The following is a 24,204-nucleotide window of genomic DNA, read 5'->3' as shown; positions in this document are numbered from 1 at the left end:
AGGTTCCCCATGGAAGACTGATGAGCAAGGTTAGATCTCATGGAGTACAGGGAGAACTAGCAATTTGGATACAGAACTGACTCAAAGGTAGAAGACAGAGGGTGGTGGTGGAAGGTTGTTTTTCAGACTGGAGGCCTGTGACCAGTAGAGTGCCACAAGGATCGGTGCTGGGCCCTCTACGTTTTGTCATTTACATAAATGATTTGGATGTGAGCATAAGAGGCACAGTTAGTAAGTTTGCAGATGACACCAAACTTGGAGGTGTAGTGGACAGCGAAGAGGGTTACCTCAGATGACAACAGGATCTGGACCAGATGGGCCAATGGGCTGAGAAGTGGCAGATGGAGTTTAATTCAGATAAATGTGAGGTGCTGCACTTTGGGAAAGCAAATCTTAGCAGGACTTATACACTTAATGGTAAGGTCCTGGGGAGTGTTGCTGAACAAAGGGACCTTGGAGTGCAGGTTCATAGCTCCTTGAAAGTGGAGTCGCAGGTAGGTAGGATAGTGAAGAAGGCATTTGGTATGCTTTCCTTTATTGGTCAGAGTATTGATTACAGGAGTTGGTCTGTTTCTGATCTTCATGTTGTGGCTGTACAGAACATTGGTTAGGCCACTGATGAAATATTGCATACAATTCTGGTCTCCTTCCTATCGGAAAGATGTTGTGAAACTTGAAAGTGTTCAGAAAAGATTTACAAAGAAGTTGCCAGGGTTGGAGGATCTGAGCTACAGGGAGAGGCTGAACAGGCTGGGGCTGTTTTCCCTGGAGTGTCAGAGGCTGAGGGGTGACCTTATAGAGGTTTACAAAATTATGAGGGGCATGGATAGGATAAATAGACAAAGTCTTTTCCCTGGGGTCGGGGAGTCCAGAATTAGAGGCCATAGGTTTAGGGTGAGAGGGGAAAGATATAAAAGAGACCTAAGGGGCAACATTTTCACGCAGAGGGTAGTACATGTATGGAATGAGCTGCCCAAGGATGTAGTGGAAGCTGGTACAATTTCATCATTTAAGAGGCATTTGGATGGGTATATGAATAGGCCGGGTGCTGGCTGTTGGGACTAGATTGGGTTGGGATATCTGGTCGGCATGGACTGGTTGGACAGAAGGGTCAGTTTCCATGCTGTACATCTCTATGACTCTATGACTCTATGTGGAACTTGAACACCATCATAGATCATTTAGGCTGAATGGTCTGTTTCTGATCTTCATGAAATGATTTGGTTTGAAGGTATCTTTCCCCATGAAGGTAACAACAAGAATGATTAAATCAAACAATGTAAACATATAAACATAGAAAATAGGAGCTGGAGTAGGCCATTCGGCCCTTCAAGCCTGTCCTACTATTCAAAATAATCATGGCTGATCATCCACCTCGATACCCTGTTCCCACTTTCTCCCGATAGTCTTTGATCTCTTTAGCGCTGAGAACTAAATTTAAGTCCTTCTTGAAAACACTCAACATTTTGCTTTCCGTGGCAGAGAATTGCACAGGCTCACCACTCTCTGGGAGAAGAAATTTCTCTGTATCCCAGTCCCAAATGGTCAACCCTGCATCCTTAGATTCTGACCCCTGGTTCTGGACCCCCCTGGTCATTTGGAACATTTTTTCTGCCTTTACCTTTTCTAGTCCGGTCAGAATATTATAGTTTTCAATGAGGTCTTCCCTTATTCTTCTGACGTAATGTAACAATGACATTTTCCTTCATTTATTGCCCAGAAAATATGTATGGTATTGCAGCTAATGCTTACAATATCTCATAGAAAGATTTGTTTCAAAATACAATTTGTATCCTGCAGAACTGCACTCAATGCATTTTGATAGGTAGTTGGCTGCTAGCAACATTTCATTTGCATTTTGAACGCAGTACTAAATCAACTGTATCAACAGACCTTCATCCTGGTTAGTGAAGAATGGAACTATTCTCACAGCTCAATGATCTCCAATCCTCCATTTTAAACCTAATTCATTTTAAATCAAAGTTATCATTTTTACTGCATCGAGAAACATGAATGGATGAGCTCAAAGTTCTATTTTTGCCAGTTAATTTTCAGTAATTGAGTGAAGGGAACTGAACTGAACTGAAGGAAAGCAATGAACCGAACAGCATTTTGCTCTTTCCACTTTATCCTCGGAAGCCTGACTATGTCAACATCTACCTTTGATGCTCTTAATCTTCCTGTACTTATTGATATCCTTGCCCTCTGCATCACCTTATGTCTCAATTCAAATTCCCACAGCCATTCTACCATTAAAGCTGGATCAAAGAATCTTTTCTGCAGGTGACTTTCCTTTACAGGCCTCAACTACTTTCTATGAAGTTGTGGAAATGTCACCGGGTGAGTAATCCAGAAGGAGAAAGTGAGGACTGCAGATGTTGGAGAGTCAGAGTTGAAACGCGAGGTGCTGGAAAAGCACAGCCGGTCAGATAGCATCCGAGGAGCAGGAGAGTCGACGTTTCAGGCATAAGCCCTTCAATATTCCTCATCAGGAATATTAAAGGGCTTATCGTCGAAATGTCAACTCTCCCGCTCCTTCAGTGCTGCCTGACCTGCTGTGCTTTTCCAGCACCTCACTTTTTGACTCGAGCAATCCAGAAACTTAGGGATCTGGTGACACTTGGGTTCCAATCTCACCAAGTTAAATTCAGCATATGAAGAGAAAAAGCTGGAATTGAAAGCCAGCGTCAGCAATGGCGAACATAAATTGATTATTGTGAAAACAATGGTATGGTGGCTCAGTGGTTAGCACTGCTGCCTCGCAGCACCAGGGACCCAGGTTTGATTCTTCCCTTGGGTGGCTGTCTGTGTGAGATTCCTCCGGGTTCTCTGGTTTCCTCCCACAGTCCAAAGATGTGCAGGTTAGTTGGATTGGTCATGTTAAATTACCCATAGTGTCTAGGGACATGCAAGCTAAGAGGAAATGCAGGGTTACAGGGATAGGGTGAGAAGGTCTTTGGAGGGTTGGTGAGGAGTGGCCTGTTTCCACATTGTAGGGATTCTATGTTCCTATAAAAACTTGCATGATTCACAAATGTCCTTTCCCAAAGGAAAGGGGAGGCAGTTATGGTTAGGGAAACTCACAATCTTTTAAAAAGTATGGGGATGAGCACTTGAAATGTCATACCATTAACAGCTATGGGCCAAGTGCTGGAAAGGGGGGTGAATGCAAATGGATCAGTACAGACTCAATGGGCCAAAGAGCCTTTTCTTTGTTGTGTGACTCTATGAAATCTGCCATCTGTATTTGGTCTGGCCTACATGTGACACAAGATCCACAGCAATGGGCTTGCCTCTGAACTGAGTTAGCAAGCCATGCAGTCCAAGGGAAATGACCGGTGGGCAATGACCTCTGGTCCTGCTGGCAATGCCAAGTAGCTTTTCCGTCTTTTCCCCATTGCACCACAATTCTGACACAGTTCCTTCTGGCCTTTAGTCGTATAGGACAATTCGAAAAGAGAGTCTGACACAGCTGCTAAAAAAATGTTTGTCCTCTGGCATAAATCCTTCAGCAAAACTGGGAAGACCAGAAGACCGTAAGACAGAGGAGCAGAAATTAGGCCATTCAGCCCATCGAGTCTGCTCTGCCATTCAATCATGGCTGCTAAGCTTCTCACTATTACCCTTGATTCCCTTGATACTCAAGGACCTATCTAGCTCAGTCTTAAATATACTCAAGGACGAAAGGAGCAATGATAAAAGACAAGCCCTAAAACTGGGAGCAGAGTAAAAAGGGATGGCGTGTTTAGTTATCATCCCAGAGAGTAGAGAGCCTGTGGAATTCTCTAACACATCAAGATGTTGAAGCCTAAACATTTAAAGTTTTCAAGAAGGAGAGAGGGCTGAAACAATCAAAGAGTATGGGGAGAAAGCAGGAACAGGAGACCAAGTTGGAAGGTCAGCCGTGATCATGCTGAATGGCGGATTAGGCTGAAAGGGCTGAATGGCCCATTCCTGCACCTATTCTCTCTGTTTCGATGTTTTACCAAAGGGCATTCTGTCAGTCCCCTATGGTTTACAGCCATGATCTTCCTGACAGTCCATGGCGGTTGGTGACAAGAGAACTAAGCTATTGATGCAGTTGGCTGGCATTACCTCTCCACTGGCATCTAGAAGCAGAGCCACACCTGATTGGCAGAGGGAATCGAAGGCTCCTGCTGGCTCTAGCAGCACGTGTGCAATGTTAAAGGTTTTAACTTTGTTTCCCTTTCCTTATTTCCACCATGCTAGTATCAGTCCTGCAATATTGGATTTGTAAATTGGCATTCCAGAAAGTAAAACACACTGATGGATAATTAAACCATCGCATCCCTCCAGCCATCAAATCCAAGTGTCAATTAATCACAACTCTTCAATTCCTTTTAATCTACATTTTTGGCTTGACCTTGCTAGGTTTTAAAGTAAAAATAAAGACACAATGTACTTAAAACCCAAGTTCATAACACAACAATTCAGTTAGTCAGCAAGTGCTTCATCATATCAATGGATTCAGCACAGACCATCAAATTGCTGAAAAGCTGGTAGGGAAAACTACACTCACAGTACCCCTACAGTGTGAGGCAGCATTGCTAACTACTGAGCCAATGGGTTGCCCAATGCTGCATGGTGTTACAATTTTCAAAAACATTAGGAAATACAAAGGAATATATGAACATAGGCCAGTCAGCCCCTTGAGCCTGCTCTGCCATTCAATAATAACATGGCTTATCTGTGGCTTAACTCCATCTGCCTATCTTGGGCGGCACGGTGGCACAGTGGTTAGCACTGCTGCCTCACAGCGCCGGAGATCCGGGTTCAATTCCCGCCTCAGGCGACTGACTGTGTGGAGTTTGCACGTTCTCCCCGTGTCTGCGTGGGTTTCCTCCGGGTGCTCCGGTTTCCTCCCACACTCCAAAGATGTGCAGGTCAGGTGAATTGGCCATGCTAAATTGCCTGTAGTGTTAGGTAAGGGGTAGATGTAGATGTAGGGGTATGGGTGGGTTACGCTTCGGCGGGGCGGTGTGGACTTGTTGGGCCGAAGGGCCTGTTTCCACACTGTAAGTAATCTAATCTAATCTAATCCCTTGATATCTCATTTAATAAAAAAACCTGTCTATCTCAGATTCAAATTTAACAACTAAATTAGCATCGACTGACATTTGAGGAAGAGATTTCCAAATCTCCACTGCCTGTGTGTAGCAGTGTTTTCTAACATTTCTCCTGAATGGCTCGACTCGAATTCTCAGACCATGTCCCTGGATCTAGAATCTTCAACCAGTGGAAATAGTGTATCTACATTGTTATTTCCTGTTAATATCTTGGTAACAGGATATTAAGGGCATTTAATTTGGGCATTAATTAATATTAAGGGCACTTAAATGTTCATTGGATAGACATATGAATGAGAATGGAATAGTGTCGGTTAGATGGGCTTCAGATTGGTTTCACAGGTTGACGCAACATCGAGGGCTGAAGGGCCTGTATTGCACTGTGATGTTCTATATTCTTTGTTCTAAAACCTCAATTAGATAACACCCTAACTTTCTGAAATCTAGAGAATAATGGCCTAATTTGTCGAATCTCTCTGTGTAACTTATCCCCTGAAGCCCAGGTATCAGGATGAAGGGCTCATGCCCGAAACGCCGATTCTCCTGCCCCTCGGATGCTGCCTGACCTGCTGTGATTTTCTAGCACTACACTCCCATCATCTTTGTAACCCTATGTTAAATTCCTTCCATGGTCAAAACATCCTTCCAAAGGTGGGGTGCCCAGTTCTGCTCACAGTACTCAGTGGTGTCTAACTAGCGTTGTGTATAACTGCAGCATAGCATCTGCACCCCTCTCCTCTCATCTGGAGTTTTATTTGCAATTCTGGTCATCACGTTAACGAAGGATGTAATTATTCTAGAGAGAGAGAGAGAGAGTACAGCGGAGATTTATAAGTTGTAAGGTGTGAAATTTGCAGGGATGAGGAATGCTTGGATAGATCAAGGTTGTTTTCCTTAGAACAGAGGTAGCAGGAGGAATTGAGGTGCAGTAAATAGGGCTTTGGATGGAATGGACTGAGATGAGCGTTTTCCCTTAGCGGACACCTCAAGGTAGCAGAAAATTCCAAAGACTATTTCCCCTTCTCGGTGTCTGTCCAGGGAGAAAATTATCTCACCCAAAATTATCATAGCATTTAGCATTCACAGAGAGAGCGCTGCTTCTGAGAAAGGATTTCCAAACCAATATTTAGACAGCGAGGTAATTAATGAGAATTACAAGCTGACATTAATTACATTAGGTCCTTGAATGCTTGGCAATCGTGAATCATGAGACTAAATGGAGGGATTGTGTAGTTATTCAGATATATATACTGCTATGTGTCTATTTATATATCTTATGTCTTTGAATATCAAGCACAATATTCATAATAGCAGGAACATTAAAGCAAACCTTCCCCTTCACTGAGCAGTAGAAGTGTTCATCAGAAATAGAATGAAAGGCATGAAGGGTACAGTTTCAAAGATAGATGATTGAGACTTAGCTCCAGCACTCAGTGACAGAACTGGATTTAACATCCATTTCTTGAAAGGGAAGATTCAGCTCATTATTAATTATAAGGAAAGGAGGCTGCAATTAACAGGAATCAGAATGAGCCCAAGATAGCTGCAAACCAGGTAACTAAGTTATAAATCCATAACAAGTTCTTGTGCCTTAAGGCTAAAACTAGTTTCTTTACATATATTGCAGGAACAGAGTCTGTTACTAATGGCTACAAACCTTCATACTTACGACAAAATACATATTTACACTAAGGGTCATGACAAAATGTTTATAGATCACCACAGCTGATTCCTTAATTTGCAAGAGGTATGTTGGTTGTGTTAATAGGAAATAGATTAATCCTTGGCTTGGAGTGGGTCAAACACAATCAAATAGTTCTGGAAAATTGACAAGAGTACAGAATAAATTTTAAATACTGCCTCCAAATTGTATGTGCTCCATTTAATTTGAAAGTGGTGTAAATCAAGTTGAACCATCTGCTGTTAAGGCAATGAGTATGCACAGTTCAGAATCATAAATGGTGTCCTACTTGACTTCAAAAGAACTCAGTTAGATCTGATGTAGAAGCTTTTGGGCCAGAAGAATCTAGATTCCGTTCATGGACAATATGGCAATATATATCTCAGTTTGGTCAAACAGAACCACAATCTCAGCATTACCATGACCGAAATTCAACCTGAACTGATTGTTCCAACTGCAGTGCAATGAATCCAATTATGGACAACTGTATACCTCAGGAGAAAGTGAGAACTGCAGATGCTGGAGACCAGAGTTGAAAAATGTGGTGCTGGAAAAACACAGCAGGCCAGGCAGCATCCGAGGAACAGGAGAATCGACATTTCGGGCATAAGCCCTTCTTCAGGAATGTGTGTGTGATCTCCATTAAAATAACTTGGCAACTGTATACCTCAGTCTAACATGAGATTTAAGCACAAAGATCATGAAGATCATAAATCAGGAATTCAGCTAAATAAAATGGTCAAAAAGGCTTGAAGGATGTTTTCTTAGCAGAGACATAGGGATTAAGAGTAGGGAGATTATGCTGGAACTGGATAGAAACATTGGTTAAGCCACAGAAAGAATATTGTGTTCAGTTCTGGAATTCACATGAAAGGAGAGATGTGATTGCACTGCAGGGAGTATAGAGGAGATTCAACTGGATATTGTCTGGGCTGGAGAGTTCCAGTTATGAAGGCATATTAGCCAGACTGGGTTGTTTTCCCTTGAGCAGAGGAGACTGAGGATTTACATGAATGAGATGTATGAATTTTAAGTATTGATAGGATACACAGGAAGGAATTTTTCTCTTGGAGGGATCAATGACCTGGGAGCATAGATTTCAGGGGCAGGGGATTTCGAGGAGATCTGAGGAATTTTTATTTCACTCAGAGGGTGGTGGGAATCTGGAACTCACTGCCTGTACGGGTGACAGCAGCAGAAGCCTCCATCACATTTAAGAAGCATTTAGATGTGTGGTGAAGATGCCAAAACATACAAGGCTCTGGGCCAAGTGCTGGGAACTGGGATTAGAACAGGCAAGAGTTTGTTTTTAACCCACACCCACAACCCGTGAAAGGGGCCTTTTTCTGGGCTGTAGACCTGTATGACTCCATGACTAGGGGCATCAGGTCTTTACAAACAATGGAAATTCATTAATGAAAATTAAGGTTAAATTAGGAAATAGCGTATTTACATGTAATTATACCTGATTGAGGGAATCCTTTAGAGTGTCCTAGAGTCATTAAGTCCAACAGCATGGAGACAGGCACGGTGGCACAGTGGCACAGTGGTTAGCACTGCTACCTCACAGCGCCAGAGACCTGGGTTCAATTCCTGACTCAGGCGACTGACTGTGTGGAGTTTGCACATTCTCCCTGTGTCTGCGTGGGTTTCCTCCGGGTGCTCTGGTTTCCTCCCATAGTCCAAAGATGTGCACGTCAGGTGAATTGGCCATGCTAAATTGCCCGTAGTGTTAGGTAAAGGGGTAAATGTAGGGGAATGGGTGGGTTGCGGGTCGGTGTGGACTTGTTGGGCCGAAGGGCCTGTTTCCACACTGTAAGTAATCTAATCTAATCTAAAAAAAAGGCATTTTGTCCAAACTGGTCCACGCCGACCAGAGTGTCCATCCACTCTAACCCCATTTCCCCGCACTTGGCCCAGATCCTTCTAATCCTTTCCTATCCATGTATTTGTCCAAATGCCTTTCCAATGTTGTTAATGTACCCGCCTCAACAGCTTCTGCTAGCAACTCATTCCATATGCGTACCAGTCTCTGTGTAAAAACATTGCCCCTCACGCTCCTTTTTATTCTTTCCCCTCTAACCTTAAACTAATGCCCTCTAGTCCTCAAATCCCCCCCCCCCACCCCTGGGAAAAAGACTTAATGCATTCACCATATCCATGCCTCTCATAATCTTTTACATCTCAATAAAGTCCCCCTTCAGTCTTCTACCCTCTAAAGAGAAAAGTCCGAGCTTATCCAACCTCTCCCTATAACTCAGACCGTTGAGTCCAGTCAACATCCTTCTAAATTTCTTCTGCATTCTTTCCAGTTTAAAAACATTCTTCCTATAGCAAGATGAAAAAAAACTGAACACAATACCCCAAGTGTGGCTTCACCAATGTCCTGTATAATGCAACATAACATTCCAACTTCTATACTCAGTGATCTGACTGATGAAGTGCGCAAAAAGCCTTCTTCCCTGCCCTGTCTACCTGTGATTCCACTTTCAGAGAACTGTGCACCTGAACTCCAAGGTCCCTCTGTTCTACAACACTCCTTAAGGTCCTATCATTCAACATGAAACTCCTACCTTGATTTGACTTTCCAAAACTCAAGACCTCACACTTTTCTATATTAAATTGTATTTGCAATTTCTTGGCCCACTTCCCCAGCTAATCAAGGTCTTGCTGTAATTTCTGATATGCTTCCTCACTGTCTATGATACCGTCTATTTTTGTGTCATCAATAAAACAAACAGTAATGGGCCCAGCCCTGACCCCTGAGGCACTCCACTAGTCACAGGCCCCCAGTCTGACAAGCATCCTTCCACTATTACCCTCTGCTTCCTCCCATCAAGCCAATGGTGCATCCAATTTGCCAGCTCACCCTGGATTCCATACAATCTAACCTTCCAGTGTATCACATGGAACCTTACCAAAGGCCTTACTGAAATCCATATCGACAATATCTACTGTCTTGCCCTCGTCAACCTTCCTGGCCACTTCATCAAGGAACTCTAACAAATTTTTGAGACATGATCTCCCACTCACAAAGCCGTGCTAACTACTCCAGTCTCTTTCTCTCCATGAGGCCTTTTTATGGCATCCCTATCTCCAGAGAGGGCTCAGTTGACTGCTCAAGTCTCCCTGTTCAGTGCCCCTCCCTCACCATCACCACCTGTTGCTGGAGGCCCTGTTATATCAACTTAGCCCTGTAGTGTCTTTGGGATACATATATAAGATAATATTGATCTTTGGTGAGAGTTTGGTTGAGTATGCTCTCCATTTTAGTTTCTATTGACTCCTTTAAAGTGAGGAATAATCAGAGAGTGTTTAACAAGGTGAGTCTCAATTATTCAACTTACATGTTCACCGATGAATGTTTCAAGATGAGATGTTATGGTTTTTATTTCTTTTGTTTAAATTGCACTAGCTTTAGTATAAACTTTGGTTAATCCAGCAATGTCTGTTTAATATATATCTCAATTTCCTAATAACATGTTTGTGCTGAAGAGTGTGTGCAGGATGGAAGTGCTACAATACAGACAGTTTGGACACCAATGACAGGTCAATTAAATCACATTTACTCTGTGCAACTTCTGAGTTCATCAGTGCAGCAGTTGACTGTTGATTAAAGCTTCATTGAGTTAAGTTCAATAAATTACCCTAAACAACCAGTAAATGCAAACAAATGATGACAATTTCATACTCCCAACTAAGAGCTGCTGTCAAGGTTTATAAGTAGCAGGGACCCAGGGGAATTAATTTGTAGCCTTGCAATGTAAACTCAGAGCAAAAGAGTAAGTGAGTGAAATTTTGTATTATTTATCATAGCATAAAATTAACTTCCTTCTCTTATTCTGAGACCAAGTTGACTTTGAAAATATTAGAAAATAAAAGAAAGATTTCACATCCAATCTTTGTTTATCTGTGCAAAGAAAGCTTCTACAGTATTCATTAGCAAACAGTTCATCTGTTTTGGTCATTTTGAATGAGGAATGAATATCAGAGACAGGGAATGTGGAAATAGATAAAATTCCTGGGCCAGATGGGATTTATCCGAGGATTCTCCAGGAAGCTAGCAAGGAGGTTGCAGAGCCTTTGGCTTTGATCTTTATGTCGTCATTGTCTACAGGAATAGTGCCAGAAGACTGGAGGATAGCAAATGTTGCCCCATTGTTCAAGAAGGGGAATAGAGCCAACCCTGGAAATTATAGACCAGTGAGCCTTACTTCTGTTGTGGGTGAAGTGTTGGAAAATGTTATAAGAGATAGGATTTATAATCATCTAGAGAGGAATAAGTTGATTAGGGATAGTCAACACGGTTTTGTGAAGGGTAGATTGTGCCTCACAAACCTTATCGAGTTCTTTGAGAAGGTGACCAAACAGGTGGATGAGGGTAACGCGGTTGATGTGGTGTATATGGATTTCAGTAAGGCCTTTGATAAGGTTCCCCATGGTAGGCTATTGCACAAAATGCGAAGGCATAGGATTGAGGGTGATTTAATGGTTTGGATCAGAAATTGACTAACTGAAAGAAAACAGAGGGTGGTGGTTGATGGGAAATGTCCATGCTGGAGTTCAGTTACTAGTGGTGGACTACAAGTGTCTATTTTGGGACCTCTGCAAGTTTGTCATTTTTTAAAATGACATGGATGAGGGTGTAGAAGCATGGGTTAGTAAATTTACAGACGACACTAAGGCTGGTGGAGTTGTGGATAGTGCCGAAAGATGTTGTATATTACAGAGGGACATAGATAAGCTGCAGAGCTGGGCTGAGATGTGGCAAATGGAGTTTAATGTGGAAAATTGTGAGGGGATCACTTTGAAAGGAGCAACAGGAATAAAGAGTACTGGGCTAATGGTAAGATTCTTGGTAGTGTAGATGAGCAGAGAGATCTCGGTGTCCATGTACATAGATCCCCAAGTGTTGCCACCCAGATTGACAGGGTTGTTAAGAAAGCATACGATGTGTTAGCCTTTATTGGTAGAGGGATTGAGTTTAGGAACCGTCAGGTCATGCTACAGCTGTACAAAACTCTGGTGCAGCCGCAACTGGAATATTGCATACAGTTCTGGTCATCACATTATAGGAAGGATGTGAAACCTTTGGAGAGGGTTCAGAAGAGATTTACTAGGATGTTGCCTGGTATGGAAGGAAGGTCTTATGAGGAAAGGCTGAGGAAATTGAGGCTGTTTTTGTTAGAGGGAAGAAGGTTGCGAGGTGACTTAATCGAGACAAATAAGATTGTCAGAGGGTTAGATAGGGTGGAGAGGGGGAGACTTTTTCCTTGGATGGTGATTGCTGGCACAAGGGGATATAGCTTTATATTGAAGGATGAAAGGTAAAGGACAGTTGTCAGAAGTAATTTCTTTGCTTGGAGAGAAGCAGGGGCATGGAATGCCCTGCCTGCAACAATAGTAGACTTGCCAACTTTAAGGGCATTTAAATGGCCATTGGATAAATATGTGGATGAAAATGGAATAGAGTAGGTTGGATGGGCTTCAGGTTGGTTCCACAGGTCAGTGCAACATTGAGGAATGAAGGGCCTGTACTGTACTGGAATGTTGTATGTTCTAACTGCCCCGCTCTGTTTTGAAGTAACAGCATGGGACCTTTCACATGGATCTTGATGACATGACACGTCCTTGGTTTATATATAAAATAAATAAAATGTAGAACCACAGATGGTGGAGAACGGAAATAAAAAATAGAAATTGATGGAGAAATTGGGTCTGAATCCCATTATGACACAGTGGAATTTGAATTCAATTAAAAGAAATCTAGAATTCAGTTAGGATGGCTCAGTGGTTAGCATTGCTGCCTTACAGCGGGTGAGGACATGGGTTCAATTCTAGCCTCAGGTGACTGTCTGTGCAGAGTTTACACATTCTCCCTGTGTCTGCGTGAGTTTTCTCAGGGTGTTCTGTGTTCAGCCCACGGTCCAAAGATGTGGAGGTTAGATGGATTGGCCAGGCTAAATTGTCCATAGTCGGCTCGGTGGGATAGCAATGGGAAATGCAGGGTTACTGGGAGAGGATGGAATGTCTTCGGAGAGTTGCTGTGAACTCAACGGGTCAAATGGCTGCTCCCACAAATGTAGGAGTTTCATGAATTATGGGTCTAATGTTGCTGATTGTTATAAAAAACCATCTAGTTCACAAATATCTTTTACGGACAGGAATCTGCTGTCCTTACCTGGTCTGGCTTACATGTGACTTCAGACCCACTTCAGACTTCAACTGCTCTCTGGGCAATTAGGGATAGGAAAATAAGTGCTCACATTCTGTGAACAAATAAACAAATACTCAGCCAATCTGGCAGCATCTGTGGAGAGAAAACAGAGTGAGTGTTTTGAGTCCTGTGACCCTTCCTCAGAACTAGAAGCAGCAGGGGAATCTTGGTATTTATTTGATGACGGAGGCATGGGGAGAGGGGTAAGCAGATAGGTGGAGGCGGAGCCCAGAGAGAGATAAAAGTTTGGGCAAATAAAGGGATTATTTATAGAAAGAGAGGGAAGAAGAGAAATTAGATATGGTCTGCTTTCATACTGCCTCTGAAAAACTGCATCTCTGACAGTGTCTGTACTCTCCTTTGGCCCCAGATTCTTGTGTAGGCTGGTTTTTAATCCTCAAACTTCCTGACTTCATTAAGAATACTACCAACTGATCCACAGCTAAAGCAATGTGCCCTTCTTCTACCTTCCACATACAGGCTTTGATCACTATGGTCTTGATCTTTTAATAGTCTAAGTTACAGCTGCCAGTTGAGTTTAATGGCTTTCTAACGTTTCTCTGGTTATAATTACAAAGTTCACTTTAAATCAATGTATTAAACGGCATCATTTTGTGCTCAGTTGCATTTCATTGACAACTCAAGATAGTGATAGTCCTCTTGGGAGGTAAATAATAGCACACAAACAGTAAGCTTGCTATAAGTTGTTTTGAGAGGAATGTTGTACACATCATTCTATTTAAAACTGAATTGATCTCAACGGGCCGAATCAGGATTTATCCAAAAGTATTTAGCATTCTCAATGGTTGTCTGGACATCAACCGCCCCCTCCTCAATTTAACCGAGTGGAAAAAAAACACACAAATGGGACTTCAGGGAATTTGACTTTGCGGAGGTGGATACATCAATCCTTCTGAATTCTCATTTTGCTAAAAATTACCTCACAAGATGTTTTCTCATGAGAGAAAGAAAGACTGAGCTGCTGGTGGCTGAGACTAGGCAGGGTCCACCTGCCTGAAGCAGTTTTACAGATGCCCATGTGGGTTTCCTACGCTCAGACCATAATGTGATGAATTGTCAGCAATAATCACACTGCTTATAGTGAGCCTCCTACTCAGGAGTAAAGGAAATGTAAGTGCCCGGCAGTTATTGTGAGCGTGAATCCAGGGAACAGAGCAGCACAGAACCCAAATATCGTTGAAAGGAAAGGGAAGTTGTTGATCTGCAAGGCATTGAACTCCTTTCCTTACTACCCCTCCAATTGTTGTTATCATTTGAAATTAGACATTCTTGCATTTGTCCTGATGAGAGCCAGATTAAAACTTCAGGAGAAAGGGGTCAAGGGGTAACTGAAGTGATGTGCAGCAGCCTAGCTGGGCAATTGAGAGATGTTTGGGTCTGCAGCTGCCTGATAAATAAGTCTTTTTTTTACAGTGGGAAGGCTGAGGTAATAACGTGGAGAGAGAGAGAGATTAAAATAGATTTTAACCGTGTGGATGGATTTCAAAAATATGGATTAAGGAGGTCAGTTAGATCAGCTGGCTTGTTTGCAATGCAATGTAACACCACACCAGCTAAGGTTACTATGTAAGTCTTACCTTCTCAACATCATCTCTTGCCTGAGATAGTCATTTCTCTCTCTCTCACATAGTCTAACCTAAAAGCAGCACTAATGTCCTCTGGGACTGTGGTGACTTTGACTTTATACATTAATTTGTGTGCCCTATGAGCTCATAGCTTCTAGAGAAAAATCTCCAGGTATTTTGTGCAGTTCCTTCACCAATTACTTCTACAGTCAAGTCATTCAAGCAAAATAAAATGGAAATGACAGATTTCTTTAAGGCCAGAGTTTAAAAAATGTTTCTTGCGAGGAAGGCTCCTAAAAAGGAAAGAAAGTGCGCAAGACCCCTCGCAGAGGTAAGCGGTGACATTTTACTCTCCTCACTGTGGCATGGGCAATTGTTAGAAAGGCAGGAAAGTACAGAGCATAGAAATCAGAATCATGACATTGAGAAGCTTTTTGTGACTTTCTCCATATCCCTTAATTGGAGACATCACCAGATGTTGCTAGTGCTCATGTGAGAGAAGAGAGGGAATTCATTGTCCCAGAGGGAGTAAAGCTCACACAGACTGAGGATGAGATCATGGGGGGGCAATGGGAGACTAGCACAGTTATTGCCTTCAATGTTAAAAATCGCACAACACCAGGTTATAGTCCAACAGGTTTATTTGGAAGCACTAGCTTTCGGAGCGCTGCTCCTTCATCAGATGGTTGTGGAGTATAACATCGTAAGACACAGAATTTACAGCAAAGGTTTACAGTGTGATGTAACTGAAATTATATATTGAAAAAGTCCTGGATTGTTTATTAAATGCATTATCTGGGCCGACACAACACTAATTTCCAAAGTTCACTCGAGAATGTAACTTTTAAAAAAGCTTTTGCAAGTTACATATGAAAGAACTGAAACCAACATGCCCATTCTAAAAGATGAGAGACTTAAAAAACACTCCAAGTCTTTTTCAATATATAATTTCAGTTACATCACACTGTAACCTTTTGCTTTAAATTCTGTGTCTTCAGATCTTATACTCCACAACCACCGAATGAAAACCTGTTGGATTTTTAACTTTGTGCACCCCAATCTATAACTGGCATTTCCAAATCACGATTGCCTTCGATGACCCACTGATGTCTTCCCCATCCGTATATGGGAAGTTGTGCCATCCAAAAATCCAGAGTTCTCCAGCCAGATTCCGTCAATCCAGCTGAAATCCAAAATTTTCTCCTCACAGGAAATGTATAGCTTGATGTTTGCCAGATTCTCTGACACACATGCACACTCACACGCATAAGAAAATCAGAGACATTAGGGACATTTAAGCCAAAGAACAAAGAACAAAGAAAAATTACAGCCCAGGAACAAGCCCTTCAGCCCTCCAAGCCTGAGCGAATCCAAATCTATCTGTCGCCCATTTCCAAAGCATCTGTATCCCTCTGCTCCCCACCTACTCATCCATCTGTCCAGACGCATCTTAACTGAATCTACCGTGCCTGCTTCTACTCCCTCTGCTGGCAATGCGTTCTAAGTGCCTACCCACCCTCTCTGTAAAGTACTTGCCACGTGTATTCCCCCTTAAACTTTTTACCTCTCATCTTGAAAGCGTTCCACTGCTGGTCAATCACATGGACAACAGTAAATTGAGGGGTGTATCAATTAGGTTGATCTTAGAATAGGATAAATGCTCAGTGTAATATTGTGGGTTGAAGGGCCTGTACTGCGCTGTACTGTACTGCCTATAAACCCCCACATACACACACATCCCCACACACACACACACACCCTCAAGCCCCCACACACACAGTCCCCCCACATACCCACACACAGCAACCTCCCACACTCACAAACACATACACACACACACACCCACATGGACACACACACACGGACACACACACATACACAACACCCTCACACACCACACATACACAGCAGAAAACTAATATTTCCTTTCCTCCAGGCCGTGTCATGAATGTGGAGGTTCAAGCACTGCAGTGTAACAGGCATTTCCGTGGCAGCTGGGATTTAAAGATGGTGTCACCGTGCCAATACTACAAGGTCCCAATAATGGCAGGTACTCCTGTCTCTCTGAACACATGGCTCCCTGGGAAAGATGCCACAAGTGATGGGGCGAAGTGCAGAAGATAGTGTGAGAAAACTCCCTCCGAGGTTTGGGCACCATGAAACTTACTGGACAAAACACTGAAAATGGAAAATTTCCACCCTGGGATGTGTTCCCTTAAAGAGGGAGTTCTGGTAAAAGGAAGAAACAGCTTTGACTGAGCTACATTCATATTGCAGGTTAATATGTAATATGAAAGGGTTGGTAATACTTGAGTTACTTAGACCAGTCCTTATTCTTACTACAAACATCAAAACAGATTTCTTGCTCATTCAAAAATATATTAGAATACTTCTGATATCCATCTTTACTGATAGTATCACACAATAACTCCAACAGCTGGTATATGATAATTATACTTGGCTTCATAAAAACATCACCTGCTATATCTTGGTGCCACTTTGACTGTAGCCTTTTATGTACCTTTCTGGAAATTTGGAAAAAGGCTTGCATTTATTCTGCAATTAATAAACTCCATTCGGAAAAATAATAGATATCATGTTCATCACTTCTCCACCGTTCAGCTCAACCACAATGCCATATGTCCAATGACTTTCAGCGTGAAAACATTTCCACTTGTTTCCAACTGAGATTGATCACCAATAATTTCCAATCTCTTATCTCTAGATACTGACCTATTTTCCAGAGGGAGTAATTTTTCTATAGTCAAAATCTCTCATCATATTGAAAGTCGCTGAAAAGTCTTCTTCTAAACCTTGTTGATTCCATGAGGAGAATCTTAAACCATCTCATAATCCACATCACACATCACTGGTAACATACCAGGAAACTTTCATCACTCCCTTGCAAAAATGTTTGTAATCTTCATGAATTGCGAGGCCTCGAGTTGGTTGTAATATTCCAACTGAGCTTTCATGTTCCTTGCCTCCATTTACAAACCCAGGTAGCTCTTATCCGTTTTACCCACTTTATCACATTAGGAGAATAGGCAGACATGATCGTAACTATGGACCTGATCCAGAGTGGCATCTCCGCACCTCCCTCAGTGTCATAGTAACACAGGAACAGGAGTAGGTCATTCAGCCCACTGAGCCTTTGCTACCATCAGCTAGGCCACAGCTGATCACTGCTGCTTTCCCTCTCTATCCCCCGTATCCTTCAATGTCATTAATCTTCAGAAATCTACATCACGAGAACGTTCAATACTTAAACTTGCTCAGCCCCCACATAAAAAGAATTTCAAAAAAATTCTTCATCCTCTATATGAAGAAATTCTCCTCATCTCAGTCTGAAATGGCATACCCTTTATCCTGAAGGTATGTCCCCTCATTTCAGATACACAACCCTGTGGGGCATCTTATCAGCATGTGGGGCATCTTATCAGCATGTGTGAACAGTTGTGATGCCAGGACAAAGGATACAACCAAGCAGCTGCAGACCTGGCAGGTTGCGGAGAGGGTGAACAGTCAGTGGTTGTGTTCCACGTGTGTCTTACCAGTTGATCAGGTGGAAAGTGGGATGAAATCCTATGGGCAGAATGTAGGAATTCAGGAAGGAGAGTAATAAACAGGACTTTAAAGATGGCAGTGTCCAGATGATTCCTAGTGCCACCCATGAATAAGTGTAGAAATTGAAGGATCATAGGACTTCTCCAGGGATTCCAGTTACCTTTACTTTTACTGATATATATTTTGGTGGACAGGGGATAATTTCCAAGTCTGCAGATGACATGAAGCTTGGAAGCTGAGAAGAGGACAGTGCAGAACTCCCAAAGGACATTGACAAGTCAGTGGTGTGGGGAGATAGGTGGCAGATGAGGTTCGATTCTCAGGTTAATTTCCTGATGAAGGACTTAAGCTCGAAACGTGACTCTCCTGCTCCTCGGCTGTGCTTTTCCAGCACCACACTCTTTGACGAAGATGAGGTTCAATGCTGAGAAATGTGGGATGACATACCTTGGTCGAAAAAACACTGAAAGATAACCTAAAACAGGGAGTACTATTCTGAGGAGGGTGCAGGAGCGGGAGAACCTGGCCGTAAATGTGCACAGATTATTGAAGTTGCCAGGACAGGGCATACATTTAAGATGAGAGGGGAAAGATTTAAAAGGGACTTAATGGGCAACTTTTTCACACTGAGGGTGGTGTGAGTATGGAATGTGTTGCCAGAGGAAGCAGTAGAGGCTGGTACAACAATTAAAAGGCATCTGGATGGGTATATGAACAGGAAGTGGTGAGAGCGATATGGGCAAAATGCTGGCAAATGGGACTAGGTTAATTTAGGATATCTGGTTGGCATGGACAGGTTGGAGTGAAGGGCTGTTTCTGTGCTGTACAGCTCTCTGATAGGTGAAGAGAGCAGTTAACAAAGCATAGAGTATTCTCGACTTTATTCATTGGGCCAGTGAATACAAGACAAAGGAGATGATGTTGAACCCATATAAAGGACTCTTGTTAGATTTCAGCTGGAGTATTGTAGACAGTTGTGGGCCATGAGACTGCTTTGGACAGGGGTTCAGAATTAAATAGTTCAGGAATGAGAAACATCAATGAGACCGTAATAGTTAGGTGGGGGGATCAAGGGTATTGGAGGGAGGCAGAAGAGTGGGATTGAGAAACACATCAGCCATGATCAAATGGCAGAACAGACTTGATGGGCCAAATGACCTTATACTAGAATGCTATATCTGTGGCTTTATGGCCTTATGGTTAAGCATTTAAAATGGGACTTACACCGGAGATGGAGGACAAGGGTGAGTTATGAAAGGAAGAGTTTGCATCTGTCTTTACTGAAGAAGATATTGTTAACGTGTTAGTGAAAGAGAAGGTAGTTGTGATATTAGATGGACTTAAAATTGATAAAGAGAGAGTGTTGTAAAGGCTGGTCATGCTTATAATTAATAAGTCACCAAGACAGATTAGCTGCATCCCAGCTACTGAGGCAAATGTGGGTAGAAATTGTGGAGGGACTGACCACATTCTTCCAATTGACCTTAAATACAGAGGTGGTGTCAGAGAATGGGAAAATTACAAATGTGAAACCCTCGATCACAAAAGAGTACAGCGATATGCCCAGCAGTTACAACCTACTAAACTTAAACTTTTAGAATATGGAAGAAACTTAACAGGCAGTTGGATACATCTGGGTTAATTAAGAAAAGCCAGCACAGGGATAATTTTAAGATTAAATCACATTTAACCAACTAGGTTGACTTTGTTTTTGTGACACAGCAGTGAGATTCATTGAGGTTAATGTGGTTGAAGTACGTGGACTTCCAAAAGGCATTTGATAAATTGTCAAATAATTGACTTGTCAACATATTAAACTCATGGACTAAGATGAACATTGGCAGTGTGGAAACAAAGTTTAGCTAAGTCACTTAAAACAGAGAGCACATCAAACAATACAAAATAAAATCACTTAGTACTGGAGAAATTCAGCAGGTCTGGCAGTATATACAGAAAGAGAACCAGAGTTAAACTTTAGCATCTAATATGACGTTATCTCATGGCGTGATCACAGATCATGACTCCAAAATACTAATGGCATTTCAAACTTTTAATTACAAAATACATTTTTTTTCAATGAGGATATCCAGCCAAAGGTGACTGGGGACGTCAGTTCAGCGATTGTCTATCAAAGCTCTGAAAGAAACCATGGAACATTACATATCAAAGGTGCCAAGGGAACTTCAAACAGCCACCCTTCAAAAAGAGATTCAATTCAAATAAAATGAACTGTAGCTGCAGAGTGATAAGAGATTGATCACCCTTTTCACTATCCCCAGGAGATTATGTCCCAAATAGCAAACATGGTTGTGTTTTATCCTTTCAGGATAAAAGATGTTAAATATAGCTGCAACCCCTGGAATGTGTTTCATGGACAAATATGTCAGTATGGGTAAGTATGTTGAGAAGGTCAGAGCTTGAAGACAATCATTAGGCACTTCTGTGCTGCAGGTAAAGAAGGGTACTCTCTCTTGCTCAGAGTGCTGGAATCCAGGCAAGCCAGTGACATCATGGAAAAGGCCTGTAAACTAACTTGCAGAGCCAAGAATCTCAAAACCAGCTGCTTCACTATCAGTATCAGCATTGCTGGTCCCATTCCATATAGAAGCTGCAACATTCCACCACTTACCTTAATGGAACCTAGGTTCCTTTTTAACAAATACCTTTTTACTCAATCCACATCTCTCATCATTTTGTGTGTGTGTGTATGTGTGTGAGAAAGTGTGTGTATATGTATGTGAGAGTGTGTGTATGTGCGTGAGAGAGTGTGTGTGCGTGTGAGAGAGTGTGCGTGAGTATGTGTGTGAGAGAGTGTGTGTGAGTGTGTGTGTGTATGTGTCTGTGAGAGAGTGTGTGTGTGTGTATGTGTGTAAGAGAGTGTGTGTGAGAGAGTGTGTGTGAGTGTGTGTGTGAGAGAGAGTGTGTGTGAGTGTGTGTGAGAGAGTGTGTGTGAGTGTGTGTGTGTGAGAGAGTGTGTGTGATTGTGTGTGTGTGAGAGTGTGTGTGTCTGCGTGTAAGAGTGTGTGCATGTGTGAGAGAGTGTGTGTGTGTGTGTGTGTGTGTGTGTATGTGTGTATGTGTGTGTGTGTATGCACACCCATGCATCATTCTTTATTAACTTGCATAGCATTTTGTAGTACAGAAAATGAACAAACTTTTCCTTTCACTCAAGAAAGTCTGGCTGATGAAACAGAAATGTGTTTGACTTAGGAGGAAGTATCTATGGCAGAAGGTATACTTTTCAAATTAACCATATTGCAATCAACCAAGAGAGGGGTTGAATTAAGAAGGGGAACCAATCCATCCCTCCTCACCCATAAGCATTTGACGATACTCCGTCTGGAAATGTAACCACGTGAAGGCCCTCACCTGGGCACCATTTGTAACATGCTGACGCGTTGTTTGTCAAACTAAAGGAAGGTAGTTAGGTTTTCAATTGGGTATTCTTCACACATATTAATCACTTAGAATTAGCCTGAACCAATAATTTTAAAATATGCAGATGCCACAAATTCTGTAAGTACTGCCAACTTTGAGGAGGAGAGAGAAAGATTTGCAAAGGACATATTCTGGCTGGTAAAATGAGCACGTGTGACAAAATAATCACTTGGAGGAAGCATGAAGTGATACATTTTGGGAGTATCAATGTGTAGAGGCATTTAAAAAAATAAAGGATACAGTTCCAAAACAGAGGGTGAAGAGGTTTGGGGTCTACGAGTGCATGTGTACAAATTGCTGAGCGTTCTTTCCCATTCTTTCACTAACAGCCTCTTTGATAAATAGGATGATAAATGGTGATGGGATTCTGCGCATTGTAACTACAGGAAAAAAGCACAAAAACAAGGAAAGTATGGTGAGCATTTATACAATCTCAAATGGTGTACATTGTGTTCAAATCTGGGCAAAATACTTTATGAAGGGTGTGAAAGTATATCAGGGAAGACACAACAACAATTCACCGGAATGGGATGAGGGACTGTGATGAGGATGGAGCGGAGAAGCTGGGATTATTTGCATTAAAGAAGAGGGGTCAAGATGAGATTCAACTGAGGTATTCAGGTAGGCAGGACAAAGTAGAAGGAGGGAGCTGCTCCTATTGGAGGAAATGTTGAGAACCTTGAGGACATGGTTTTGGGTGAATGGCAAAAGAACAAAGGCAACGTGAAGAAATCCTTTTGGACACAGAGTATGGTTATTGTCTTGAGTGCACTCACTTTCTGAAAGTGTATTGGAGGCCAATTCAACTACGACTCTCAAAAAGCAATTGGAAAATAATCTGAAGAGAGAAAAAAAATATCATTCTACAAGAAAAAGGTAAGGGTATCAGACCAGTCATCTTCCTCTGGCAGACAGACACGTTGGGCCCAATAGCCTCTTTCTGTATTGTAGTTACTCTATGATTCTATGATTCCATGAACTTGCCCTGCCTACTTTAAGGATTTGTGCATATGGACACAAATGTTTCTCTAGGTGAAAGTGAGGACTGCAGATACTGGATATCAGAGTCAAGATTAGAGTGGTGTTGGCAAAGGACAGCAGATCAGGCAGCATCTGAGGAGTAGGAAAATTGACATTTCAGGCAAAAGCCCTTTATCAGGAATGAGCCTTATTTTTCCTGCTCCTCGGATGCTGCCTGACCTGATGTGCTTTTCCAGCACCACTCTAATCTTGACAAACGTTTCTCTGCCCATCCACATTTTCCCATATCAAGTCATTTATAGCTTACTGTCCATCCAAGATAATCCTTCCAAAGTGCATCTCTCCATGCTTATCCATACTGAAGTCCACATGCCCTCCTTCAGGCCATGAGGGACATGGCAGCAGTAAAACTAATGATGTATCAGATCTTTTCACTTAGCCATGCTGTCACAGGCAAACAATATCTGATTGCCTTTCCCTACAAATTATTGTATGAATAGAAATCATTGGGATTTGTCTGGGTTTTGCCTCATGAAATTGCACACTGTTTAATGACAATCATGGCTTATTGCCAGACTCAATGCTGTAAACAGATTCAAATAATTTTGCACTCAAGGCTAATGGAACTGCTATAAAGGCCCTGCAGAATTAAAGATCCAATTCACTATTCACAAAATTACAAATGGTTGAGGGTAACTGTGTGTAGTGCCAGAGTTAGAAAAGATACTGGTCCTGATTATTGTGTGTACCATTAACCAGTTTAGGACTGAAACCACAGTGACAATTATTACTTTACCAAAATGAATTGAGAAGAATCCTGACAATGTTAACATTTTATGTAGCATTTCAATTAATGTTCCAGCTGATTTACACACCGGATAATAAAACAGACATTGTCTTGAACTGTAGCCAACTTTCATTAACATCTCTTGGGAATGAAGTTGGACTCAGGAGCAGAACTCATAAGCTTAGAGGGCAAATTATTACTTTTAATGGCAATAAGAGAATTATGATTCTCCTCTGTAATTAATAGCATGTAGGAGATCTCAATGCAGTGACAATGTCACTGGGACTGTAATCCAGAACCCCTGGGAACATGCATTCAGATGTTATCTTGGTGGATGGTGAACTCTGAATCCAACAAAATCTGGAATTAAAGATTCTAATGATAACCATGCAAATAGCTTCAGGAAAAGGGTGGCACAGTGGTTAGCAGTGCAGCCTCACAGCACCAGGGACCCAGTTCAAGTCCTGCCTCAGGCAACTGTCTGTGTGGAGTTTGCACATTCTCCCTGTGTCTGTGTGGGTTTTCTCCACGTGCTCTGGTTTCCTCCCACAGTCCAAGGACGTGCAGGTTAGGTGAATTGGCCATGCTAAATTGCCTGCAGTATTAGGTGTGGACTTGTTGGGCCAAAGGGCCTGTTTCCACACTGTAAGTAATATTAATAAAAAACCTTATCTGGTTCATTTTTGATTCATTTTTGTCACATGTACCAAGGTACAGTGAAAAGTTTTGTTTTGCATGCAGTACAGGCAGACCCTACCATACCATGTGCATTAGGGTAATAGGACAGAGCGAAGAACACAATGTTATAGCTGCAGAGAAGATGCACTTAGAGCAATGTTAGACTTAAAATTTGAGAAGTC

This window comes from Chiloscyllium punctatum, chromosome 32 (assembly GCF_047496795.1).
Source record: "Chiloscyllium punctatum isolate Juve2018m chromosome 32, sChiPun1.3, whole genome shotgun sequence".
Classification (NCBI taxonomy): Eukaryota; Metazoa; Chordata; class Chondrichthyes; order Orectolobiformes; family Hemiscylliidae; genus Chiloscyllium; species Chiloscyllium punctatum.
The sequence above is the reverse complement of the archived record's forward strand: the minus strand, read 5'-3'. Positions refer to the sequence as shown.